This window comes from Gymnoscopelus braueri (assembly GCF_963280865.1).
Source record: "Gymnoscopelus braueri genome assembly, chromosome: 20".
Classification (NCBI taxonomy): domain Eukaryota; kingdom Metazoa; phylum Chordata; class Actinopteri; order Myctophiformes; family Myctophidae; genus Gymnoscopelus; species Gymnoscopelus braueri.
The window spans coordinates 2724470-2736969 of record NC_137622.1 but is presented as its reverse complement, the minus strand read 5'-3'; the positions used below and the strand labels follow the sequence as shown (position 1 = coordinate 2736969).

General features: G+C 43.8%; 2 protein-coding genes across 2 annotated transcripts in view; both read right to left on the bottom strand.

The window, feature by feature from the left end:
• Window positions 1-12500, bottom strand: part of fgf20b (fibroblast growth factor 20b) — a gene marked incomplete at its 5' end in the record, with an annotated part of 338476 nt that overhangs the window by 318650 nt on the left and 7326 nt on the right. The window lies entirely within an intron of this gene.
• The window catches only part of hbegfa (heparin-binding EGF-like growth factor a), a 5357-nt gene continuing 4708 nt past the window's right edge, over window positions 11852-12500 (bottom strand). The window contains exon 6 of the mRNA XM_080415714.1: window positions 11852-12500. This exon is cut by the window's right edge and continues 927 nt beyond it. The gene's annotated coding sequence lies outside the window, so the exon portion shown is untranslated.

The window sequence follows — 12500 nt, the reverse complement described above, 5'->3', positions numbered from 1 at the left end:
TATAAGCCACCAGGCATCTGTGCAAAGGGCATGGGTGGTAAGACCGGGAAGAGGGAGGAACGGAGCAGTGATTCTCAACCTTTTTAAGTTCAAAGACCCTCAGTTTGGATATGGATTAGGCCACGGACCCCCACTCAATACCATATATCTCTGCTGTCGGGCAGAAACCATGCAGCTAACTCCAAAATGTTAATTTTTCAGGAAAGGAAAAAACAAAACAAAAAGTGGAGTTAGGAGGTTTTGTTCATCATTGATAAGAACAGCTGAATGGACCTCCAAGCTCACAATGAGGTTGGAGGTCAAAAGGGGGTGGAGCCTGGAGTCAGCAAAACCAGCTAACTCCACCCCCCCTTTGTTGGAGTTAGCTGGTTTAGCAGAACGTTTGAGGATCCAATGGAGTTAGCTGGTTTTGTCAGAAGCACTTTTTAATACTTTTCATTGGTTCAATATTTTTTTATCAACACACAGACGTAAAAGGTGTTCAATAGCACTGATTTATGAAAAAAGAAAGAAAAAGCTCAGAAATGGAGTTAGCTGGTTTCTGCCCGACAGCAACGATTATTACATCTCTGGTACCCAAATCTACGCTGTAAAATATTCAGTGTGTATTTACCTCTAAGAATGTACAAATAGGCTATGCACATTAGCAAGACATTGGACTGCACTTCCTTCACAGGTGTTGCTGATTATACTAACTAAGGTTCTGTTCCATTATAGTGTAGCTGTAAAGTCTTTCCAGTGAGCCTACATGCATAATAGCAGCACCCAGACTTTGACCAGAGCCTTAATAAGTAATGGTAATGGTAACACCTGTGAAGGAAGTAAGGAAGCAGCCCAATTTCTTGCCAATATGGAAATGTGCATAGAGCTTATTGTACACTGTTAGAGTTGCAGACCCGTAAGCGCAAGGGACCCAACGCTGAGAACCAGTGGAATAGAGCTATGTGGAAGGGAATAAATAAGATTCTACCCTTCAAAGATCTCTCACTTGGGGCGGCCGTAGCCGAGTGGGTAGAGCGGCTGTCTGGTAACCTGAAGGTCACCAGTTTGCCTCCTGGCCCCGGTCTAGTGTCTCTGAGCAAGACAATTAACCCCTAACTCATCCCGCACGAGCATTGAACATGACCATCTGAGCAGCCATCAGCCGCGGGTAAAGCTGAAACTGAATTTCCCCCGTGGGACTAACAAAGGTCTCCCTTTTCCAATAATAATAAAAAAAGAAAAACATATAAGCCAGGAAGCAGGAAAGAGGTAATCATTTGTCAGGAAAAGTCATCAGAACAGGCTGCTGATGATGACACATGGTTCTGATAAACAAGTAAGCAACCTGGTAGGAGGGGGTCCTGCATTCAGTTTGCACAGCAGCCCACCACAAAGGATATGAGGACTGATGCCCACTGCCTGCTCTGACCACACACACACACACACACACACACACACACACACACACACACACACACACACACACACACACACACACACACACACACACACACACACACACACACACACACACACACACACACACACACACACACACACACACACACACACCACTGCCTGCTGTGACCACAGCCTGCTGCCTCCTTCTCTCACTTCCTCCCGCCTCCCCTCTGTCACTCGCTGTGGTCTCACCCCGCATAACTAGCCAGCACGTTAAAACCACAGTATACACATATCCAGGACACACACACACACACACACACACACACACACACACACACACACACACACACACACACACACACACACACACACACACACACACACTTTAGGGCGGATATGGGAGGCTTTCTGGAGAACGTTAGGCTATACTGTACGGGGCAGAGAAAACAAATGAGTCAAATATGCAGTCATCCACTCGTCCTGTCTGTTGCGTTCGCCTGCACATTGTCGCTATGTTTTATGTGCTCTTCAGTGTGTGTGTGTGTGTGTGTGTGTGTGTGTGTGTGTGCGCTGTGTTTTACTATCTTTGCGGGGACCCATGAGGATAGTACACCCATGAAACATAAACCTCATGAAGACACTGTTCTGGTCAACATGAGGAAAGGGCTTTTTTATGGCTTAACATTTTTTTTAATAGGTTGCAATTATGAACGGATTCAGATTGGGGGTAGGGTTAGGGGCTAAAGGAGTACGTATTTCACTTTTTTTGCAATGAAAATCTGTTTTGTCGTCCCCACAAAGACAAACTTGAATGTGTGTGTGTGTGTGTGTGTGTGTGTGTGTGTGTGTGTGTGTGTGTGTGTGTGTGTGTGTGTGTGTGTGTGTGTGCACGTATGCTTTCAGTGTGTGTAGAGCACATTCTCAGGGTATATTCACACATTTGTGGGTCTATTGCCTTCAGCTCAAGTTCTCCACCTCTTATTCCCCCTCGCTTTACAAGCCCCCCCCCCCCCCCCACACACGCACACACACACGCGCGCGGCCTCGTCCCTGCTGCTGTTGCCTCCCATCCCTCTCCCTTCTCCTCTTACCCAGCTAGTAATGCGATGCTGCCATCATCCTCCTTGGGTTCTAAATAGACCTGGGTGAGAATGTAATAATGTGCTCATGATACATAACAAGTGTCCGTCCAGCACAGTGACATCAGCCTGGGGGAATCTGCTGGCATCCCTCTGCCCCCCCGGTGCTGCTGGCATCACTACACACACACACACACACACACACACACACACACACACACACACACACACACACACACACACACACACACACACACACACACACACACACACACACACACACACACACACACACACACACACACACACACACACACACACACACACACACACGGGCAGGCAGGCAGGGATGAGCAGCTCATCATGAGCTGTGCTGTGCCATGCCATGCCACCATGCCGCGCTGTGCTGTGTCACAGCTATTTATGCTCAAAGGCATCCATGCAGACTCCATCGCCCACATAGTCAAATCCTAATTAATCGTAGTTAATACAATTATTGACCCAAATGGACCCTTACTGGTTGCTTACGGGTTAATTTGTGTAAATTTAAACAGTGCACACGGTTTTAATTAATGCACACAAGTTGGTTCAGAAGAAAAGTAAGAGTAGATTAAAAAGCATTCATTTATCCCTGAGGGAATATTTGGTCGTTCAAAAGTAAACAAATGTATAAAAAACATAATATACTGTATCAACAGACTATTCAACTACAACTTGTCACGGATGCAGAGTGATTTGAACCCAAATGCAGAGCCACAACAAACAAGAGTAGATTTCAAAGTATTTAATGAATGAGGCAAACCTTACAGCATAGAAGCAGGCAGGAAACAAACAGAAGACAATGGCGGTTGGTAACACAGTCCAATGGAACGAACAGCAATACGTAACACCAAGGCATGAACATCAAGACAACAAACTATGAACTGACAATGGCTATATGCAATGAGTCCAGTGTTATAGGGAGCAGGGTGATTGGGGAAGTGTCCACAGGTGTGTAATGGGCATGGCACTGCTGAGGGAGTGGGGACAGGTGTGTAACTGCGACTGAAGTGTGGTGGAATAGAATGTGGGCGTGGCCAGGGCAGAGAGACAGAACAGAAAGAGAGAAATAGACAGGCAGAGAGCCAGACCGTGACACAACTAAAGGTGCGCTCAGTGGAGCACATAGTCCGCCAGGCAGGGTTGCCTACCCAGTGCTATGTAAGTTGTGGGTTGCAGCTGTTAGGACCTTTTAGACCTTTGATCACTTTTTTTGTACATTTTGACATTTGTATTCATTTAGTGAGCTATGAATTTAAGTCTGATTAAAAGCTATTTCACTTTCACATGCTTATGTTTATTGAATTCTATATCTGTAGTGAAGATAGGGTAACCCCTTACATTGGAATTGCAAAATAGGTCTGCAACTGCAATGTGATAAATGCTACAGTATAGGGACTAACAGAAGAGAGAGAGAGAGAGAGGGGGGGGGGGGGGGGGAACGGAGGAGGGGATGAGGACGGATGTACAGTAGGAAGGAACATTGAGTGGAGTGGTGTTGGGACGGATGGAAGGGCAAAGCAATGGAAGGACGAGTGAAAAGATGAGTGATGACATTGAGACCTCTCCTCTAATGCTTTAATCTCTCTTATCCACCAGCACAAAGACAAGTCTACACCCACTTAGTCACCACAAACAACTCACCTTGACCCACTCTCCATCTGTCTGTGTGTGTGTGTGTGTGTGTGTGTGTGTGTGTGTGTGTGTGTGTGTGTGTGTGTGTGTGTGTGTGTGTGTGTGTGTGTGTCTCTCTCTCTCTCTCTCTCTCTCTCTCTCTCTCTCTCTCTCTCTCTCTCTCTCTCTCTCTCTCTCTCTCTCTCTCTCTCTCTCCATATTTCTCATATTACCCTGTTAGTCTTCTCGTTCATCTCTCTCTCTCCCTCTATCTCCCTATCTCTCTCTCTCTCTCTCTCTCTCTCTCTCTCTCTCTCTCTCTCTCTCTCTCTCTCTCGTTCTTTCAGTCTGTCCTCAGTGTAAACTAATATGCAACTATTTACCTTGTTGTTTGTTGACTACAGTTCATGCTTACTCTGGCACTTGTAAGTCACTCTGGATAAGAGGCTGTCCCCTGGTCTGGTTCAGCACAGCCACCAAACGGGACACTGGCAGGTTGCGGCACATCATCTGGCCAACCTATCCCCAGGGGCGAGGGTGCTCTTTGGGGGGCAACTCCGGACTATCAAAACCACAAAAAAACAGGCACACTTAGTCCCTATATTGTTGTATAACCTGTGCAATAATTGAACATTTGTTCAAAGATTGTCGGTCAACAACTTAAGAGACTGTCATATACATACAGTACAGTATAACTGGTTAGCAAGGAATATCACTTCAAACACTAGCCATGTTATAATATAATTATAGGAAAATAAGTTGCTTCAAAAATAAGTTATATAATGTTCCAGAATTCAACACGGTCAGATTACAGAAGTTCATCAGTCAATTTTGAGGAAAAATGTAGAACCAATGAAGGACATCACTGCTCTTGTCTTCATGTCTTTTGTTCATGTATGCATGTATTAAAAATATATATATACCATGTCAACTGTGTGTACTATGTGTTGCATATGCTATGTTGCAAGAACAAGTTCAGTGAAGACTGATAATAAAGTCTGTACCAGAGATGTTAAATGTCTTGTCTCATTATATGATGCTGTAAACACATCTACAGTAATATTGTTCACACTGCTTATACTGCTCCCACTTGGACTGTCACCATAATGGTTATACTCCTTTTTACTTCACTTATATTTAGCTTATTAAATCTTACTCTTATATTCAATGTTAATTTTTTTCCTCCTCTCTTATCTATTATATCAAATTCCTTGAATGTGAATATACTTGGCCAACAAACCGATTCTGATTTAGTTGTGTGCGGCACACTGACACCTCACCACCTCTGTATATCATGATATAATGTCTGTCGTCACCTCATCCATCAGCGCTGAGTGGCACGCAGAGCAGAGCCTGGCACTTCACCCCTTCACGCCAGGGCATGAGGGAACAACTTCATGGGCATTTGGTTTCTGCCAAAGTCATATACATGTGTGCATGTGTAACACATAAGGATTCGAACCCGAGTCTCCAACCAACATCTACTGTACCACTCAGAGAAGCGGGAATGCCCCCCCCCCCCCTTGGACAGGGGAGATATTCGGCCGATGAGCTTTGTGCAGGGCTACTCTGCTCCATTCACAACCACTCCTTCTCTATTAATAAGGGCAGCAAATGTACATGAATGCAAATTCATTTAGACACTTCAGCTCAGTAATAACCAATACCATTTATTAACCATTTACCATATTGCATATATAACCATTTACTGCAATATTAACCATATACTGCAATGATATTGCATTCAGATTTGGCGGTGTGACTCTGCTCATGTGATATTACAGATTACCTGCGCAAGCAGGACAAAAAAAAAACTGGACCCCCAGAGCAGAGCATAAAATACAGTTTTACATAAACACAACATTGAACCTTCAATGCATAATTAATTTACCACATCATAGTACAATCCATATAGAACCACAGTACAATCCACAGAATCAACCTATTAACAATAATAAGTAAATGCCACAGGGAGGAGGCCAGGGAGGTGAAGGGAATTTAAAAACCACAGCTGTACGACCAGCTGAAACAGCCAAGCACGTAGAATGAACAGTGAACAGAGGCTGGAAGTGAACCGCCTGAGATGCACTATGGGTATGAGGGCGTGTGTGAGTTAGGTTGTAGCGAATGAGAATGACGTGAGGTTGAACATACTGATTGTGGGAGTACGTATGAATTTGCTTGTTAACGAATGAATGGGGGGGGGGGGGTCCGGGGAGAGTGAACGTAGCATAAACCTCCTGCCTTCCGTGTCTATATGAACTATCGCTCCGCTGAATTTAATAAGGGCAACAAATGTACACAAATGCATATTAATAAGGGCAGCAAATGTATATGAATGTAATGTGAGGAGTGGAAATGCAGACAGACACACACAGACATTCATCAGTTCCAGGTAATCATATGTTCCTGTTGATTATGTCCGGTAAGCGGGATGATTAGCTTTCCAACTGTGTGTGTGTGCGCACTTCCATATTGCCGTGGAAACTACCCATTGTTACTCCTCGCCGGGGCAGGAAGCACCTTTCACAACAATAACACTCTCCAAAAAAAAGCTTGTCGCCCCAAGCAACCAGCACCATCAAATGATTCATGTTAGACCAGTATCTGGTACATAACATAGACATACCAGTTTACTGCACCGACTGGCTTATTACACCCAAATGGACCAATTTATACACTATCGTAGTTCAATTAACACATAGGCCTTTAATATGTGGGTTTCATTCATCACTACATCACTTCATTAATCTTAACCACTTGAACCCTAGCATCCCTATTTGGGGGAAACATTCACACAAAATAGCAGGTGTTGTGAGCAAGTACAAATGCAACTTTGGTCCAGTTTACTAAGCGTAGAGAGTTTAAGTGGTTAAGGGTATATTACCACTAAACATAGGACCCACAGAGATGTGGGAAGGTATTACTGTATGCTGATGTGGCCTCTACTTGGAACTGTCCTGTTATTTCAGTGTGTTCATAGGCCATCAGGCTTCTGATTATGAGCATATTAATAAATAAAGAATGAAATCAGTAGCCTAAGAAAATTACTCATCATGTTTTATGTGTTGTGAGCGAATGCTATGACAGCATTTGTGCCTTTAAGCGTTGGGAGCAGGCACGGATGCACACACACGCATGCACAGACAAAGAGTAATCTGGCCTGTGACCTAGCTAAAACGAGTTTGACACCCTTGGCTTATGCTCTCAGTCACGAGAACTGAGAACAACTATGCAACACTAATTCAATATTTGTATACCATCTCCAGTATACATTACAATCAAAACGTTTTTTATTTTCTTATTGCTTGATATTCCCATTGCAAACATTGCTATAGAGTGTTTGTTCAGTAACAGGAGGGAGAACTCATACAGGATACAGGATAAACACATGAAATTGGAAGTGATGAAACAAAGAGATGAGCAGACACATTTGGAATTGGAACAATATGAAATTGAAGCTCATCTATGATTGTTATGATTACTATCATAACATAGCAAATAAATAACACTTACAGTACCTTTAAGAATATCTAAAGTGCTAACAAATTGTTCCTGGGATAATAGAGCATCAGATGAAGGAGAAGTCTTGGTGTAGTGTGAGGTTTTGTTGAAAACAATAGTGACCTTGGTGTAAAAAACGAAAGCCCCAGAGATATGTGGCACACAATGAACCCTGGCACCTTCTGAACACTTCCAGGGAAGGGAAACTCCTTTCCTTAATTCTGGGAATATCCTCTCTCTTCTCTCTAAGAACACGCAAGAGTAGTTTGATAAATGCAACAGAACAGTGGATGCATGTCAAGGACAACCATTTGAAAATATTTTATGCCAGAGACCCCCATAAGAGAATATTTGTCAAGCATAGAAGCATAGAATAGGGTTAAAATGTTTGAAGTGTTCCTCATTTTGCTAGGGACACTCTGGAACCCTCTCAAGGACCCCTGGGGCTCCCGCGACCCCACTTTGAGAACCACTGGAACAGAGGACACGGTAAGATGCAACACATTGCCCACGACTCTGTCAGACCCTTACAAGGAAAGTTCTGGAGTTATGTGGTACTGGCCTGGTCCTGGGCCACTGTACTGGTGGACTTCATTTCATGGCTGTGAGCCACCGGTCCAGTGAGAAACAGAACACAGAGAAGTCCCCTCACTCTCCCTCAGTATCGTGGCCTTTGGGTGCCTGTCAGCCCCGGGAATAGCAGCTATGTGACCATGACTACACGGCACTATTTATGTGTGCTCTGCTGCCTGACATTGAGAGGCCTGGATTATGTGGCCCCACTACTGTAAATGACAAGGCCCTGACACACTCACATGCACGCAGACACACGTGCATGTGAGTGTGTCAGGGGTGTGTGTGGGGCAGTCACACACACACACACACACACACACACACACACACACACACACACACACACACACACACACACACACACACACACACACACACACACACACACACACACACACACACACACACACACACACACACACACACACACACACACACACACATACACACACACACACACACACACACACACACACACACACACGCAGAGTCATAGATCCTGTTCAACTATACATGTAAATACTTTGACAAACACGCTAAGTAGAAAGTTCTCCACACCTATTTGCAGATCAGGATCCATAGCAGTTCACTTAAGGGCAGAAGATGGAAGACGGGCAGAAGCCTGCTCTCTCTGTAGCCTACAATACACATCGACAACACATACTATGTACTGCTGACCTGGCAAAGGGCTATACCATAATAGCAGACTTTATTTTGTGCCTCCCTGCGTGCCACCACCAGCAAACCGTGAAATAAACAATAGAACAAAACAGCACTGCAAAGGAAATCATACAGGCAGCCAAAGAATTCCGCTCACGGCATAGTGGAACATTCTCCACACCTATAGCAGTTCACTGCACAAGATGCTTGCTGTACAATTTACACAACACACATTTTACAGCACACCTACGCCTACGCGTTTAACAAATGGTAATAACCAGCTTTCACACTGTGCTCATCAAACCAACCAGATATGTGCACGTGGATTCATAGTCCCACAGGACAAATTGGAGAAATGCTGAACTGGTGTATTTTTTTCCAGTTGCTCAACAAATGGTATGAAGAGGCCTAATTCTTGGATAAAGTCTAGCTGCCACACCCGTGTGGTTCGGTGGAACATCTGTCTTCAACTACCTCTCTCTTGGGGTGCGTGTCTGTGTGCTATCTTGTTTGTTCAGTATATATAGAGTGTATGGGAATCCGACCCACAGACAAACCAGAAAACAGTCCCATAGCAAACATGTAAACACGTGTGTTTTTGCTGTGGATATCGGCTCGTAATGGCCTGGTTAACCCAGTCATAGCATCAAGGCATTACTCCACCACACACCCACACACACACACACGTGCACGTGCACACATGCACACACACATGGGCCGGGCGCACGCACACACACGCACACACACGCACGCACACACACACACGCACACACACACACAGTCACACAGTCACACACACACACACACGCACGCACGCACGCGCGAGCGCACACACACACACACACACACACACACACACACACACACACACACACACACACACACACACACACACACACACACACACACAGACACACACACACACACACAGACAGAGAGAGTCAGGGTAACGACATCCGTGTGCAGGAGGTGACTTCAGTGTGTGAGTAACGTTCTGTTGGGTCCCAGCCTGCCTTTGAGCCCAGCTGGGCCCCTTTTTAGTTAGAAGACTCTCTGAGTCCTCCTTGGCCCCCGGTTAAAAAGTGCACGCGTCGCACATGGCTGCATTGTTGCATCCTGCTGGTTCTTTTTGCTGCCTGCCATGCGGTCTGTCTGAGCTCTGCGGTATTCAGGAGGAGCGGCTCAGGGCTCAGATGTTACACTGTTTCGTGGTGTGTGTTTGAACATGGCATCTGTTGTCCTGTGTGAGTAATGGTGTGGTGTGTTGTGGCATGATGTGTTGTGGTTTAGAGATCAGGTGTCGTGTCTCTCCCCCCACGTTGGCCTACGCTACACATCTGTTTGTTTCCCATGGCAACGCACGTACGTACTGTGGCAGGTTCGTGCATAGCCTGGAGTCCTGGATTCAAATGTTTTACTTGAGTAAAGGTACAAAGGTATCTATATTGTATTTAAAGTACCAAAAGTAAAAGTGCAGAATGTCCTCAAATTGCAAATGTACAGTACTAGAAGTTCTGCCCGCTACGCGGGCAGAATTCTAGTACCCCCCCCCCCTAACCCCGCCAAAGAAAATGTCGTTTGGGGGTACAAAATCATGGGATAAAAAAAAATAAAAAATAAAAAAAATAACAGAGGATTTGGCATCAACCTGGTGGCTTGTTGCTGGCCTTTTGTCTTCCGGAGGAAAAATCACGGAGCGGATTGCGTATTACTGTCGCGCAACCTGGCAACGTCTTGAGGCTCCTAAAAGGTCTCACCTTCCGGTGTGTCGGTAATGTGTGGGGAATTTTGTGTTGGACGGATTTAATTATGGTGTGAGGGGGCAAATGTGTGTTGAGCAATGAAAAGTGGACGAATAACTGCGTGAATGAATTGCGCACGTTGTGACTGGTGTTGTAGTGACATGTGAGATGTTATTGTGGTTATTTCGCCGAAACAAATGATTAAAAATGAAGTGCCTTCAGTCGCACCACCGGAAGAGAGACGATCTCTCAATTGTATAGTAGATAAGCTCTCTGCGCTACGGGCTGTGAGCTTATAGGTCTGATTTGAATAGACAAAGTATAAAATAGAGCTTAATTGACTAAAGTATTGTTTTTGTAATAATAATCTAAAATGTAAAGCTGTCAAATAATTGTAGTGGAGTAAAAAGTACCAAATTTGTCGCTGAGATGTAGTGTAGTAGAAAAATGTATACACAGTACACGCAAGTAAAGGAAAAGTACCTCAAAATGTACTTACATAAGTAGAGTACCACCATCACAGCCTCCACCACGACACTGTAACACATGACGGATCCATCACTACAGCCTCATTTGTACGTCATCGTACAATGAAGTGTAAATTAGACTTAAGGCTGATGGTGATTTGGCTGTGTCATCAGAGCTAACCACTAATATGACTAATACTGCAGTTGATCTAATGTTCTCTAATGTTCTCTGGGGGATGGTTGAGCTAATGTTTTTGTATTTAGCTCATACTAAATCCTTCACAGCTTTATACATGGCTAATGAAATCACTTGGCCTAAATTGTATTTTATAAAAAGATCAATTCAGACTTATATGTGGCTCCTTCTCTGTGGAACACAATAGTAGGCTAATTTATTAAAGCTAATCGCAACGAAAGGAAACACTATCAGGCCATTACAGCATCACACGTGATATGACCATAGGACAGGATACAGGTGCTTTGGTTAAAAAGCTTTGCTTGCGTGTCAGAGGACAAGAGCAAACACAAATATTATGTCAGCTATAATTACAGCCCCTGAATAGGCCAAAAGGACATGTTTATGTTATCATAACCAGATTGGCCATTTTAAAATACCAAACTAATATGAGGCCGTATTCAGGAAATGAATCACATTCCTAAATTTGTACCTGACCTTACTGATTAAAGTTAACCACTATAAAACTATTACTAATACAAAAAAAACAGCACAATATGATAAATCAGTGAATTCCAAATTTAAGAAAAGAAAACCTAAACGACAAAGACATATTTTCTGAGAAAAAGAGGTTTTATTTCTTTCTGAGAAAAAAAAAAAGAACCAAAACATGTTGTTTTAAACAAGAAATCACTTCAAAACTGCAGGGCAGGTTGTTTTGAAAAGCCTGAACACTTGAACTTCACATTTTAATAACAGCTTAACATGGATCTCAGTGGATAATCAAATATAAGCACTGATAAGATCAACTCACCCTCCTTTAACCATGATAAGACAACGATACAACATATTGTCGGTGTGGGGGGGAAACCTCAGACAGTATGTCCAATTCTGTTGCTTTTCAGGATTCCAACAGCAAATCTACAAGATCAAAACACGTCGTTTTTGAGTTTGTAGATCGGCTATTTTTGCTACTTTTGTGTAACATTGTAGTATGAAGAAGTTGGGTATTCATTTACGGAAACAGTTAAGATATGGAGATGCAAGGTTTCTGCCCTACAGCGACGATATATTGTATTGTGTTAGTGTTTCAGCCCAACACTTGCTACAATGCCTTGGCCAATCAAGGCTCCTGGTACGATATTTGACTCACTTCTTTTTTAACTTTCATGGCAACACAGAAACACAGAAGCAGAATGCATGGTTTTTTGTTGGTTGCTAAACGACATACAGAATAGCCAGACAAAACAGACCTATGCAG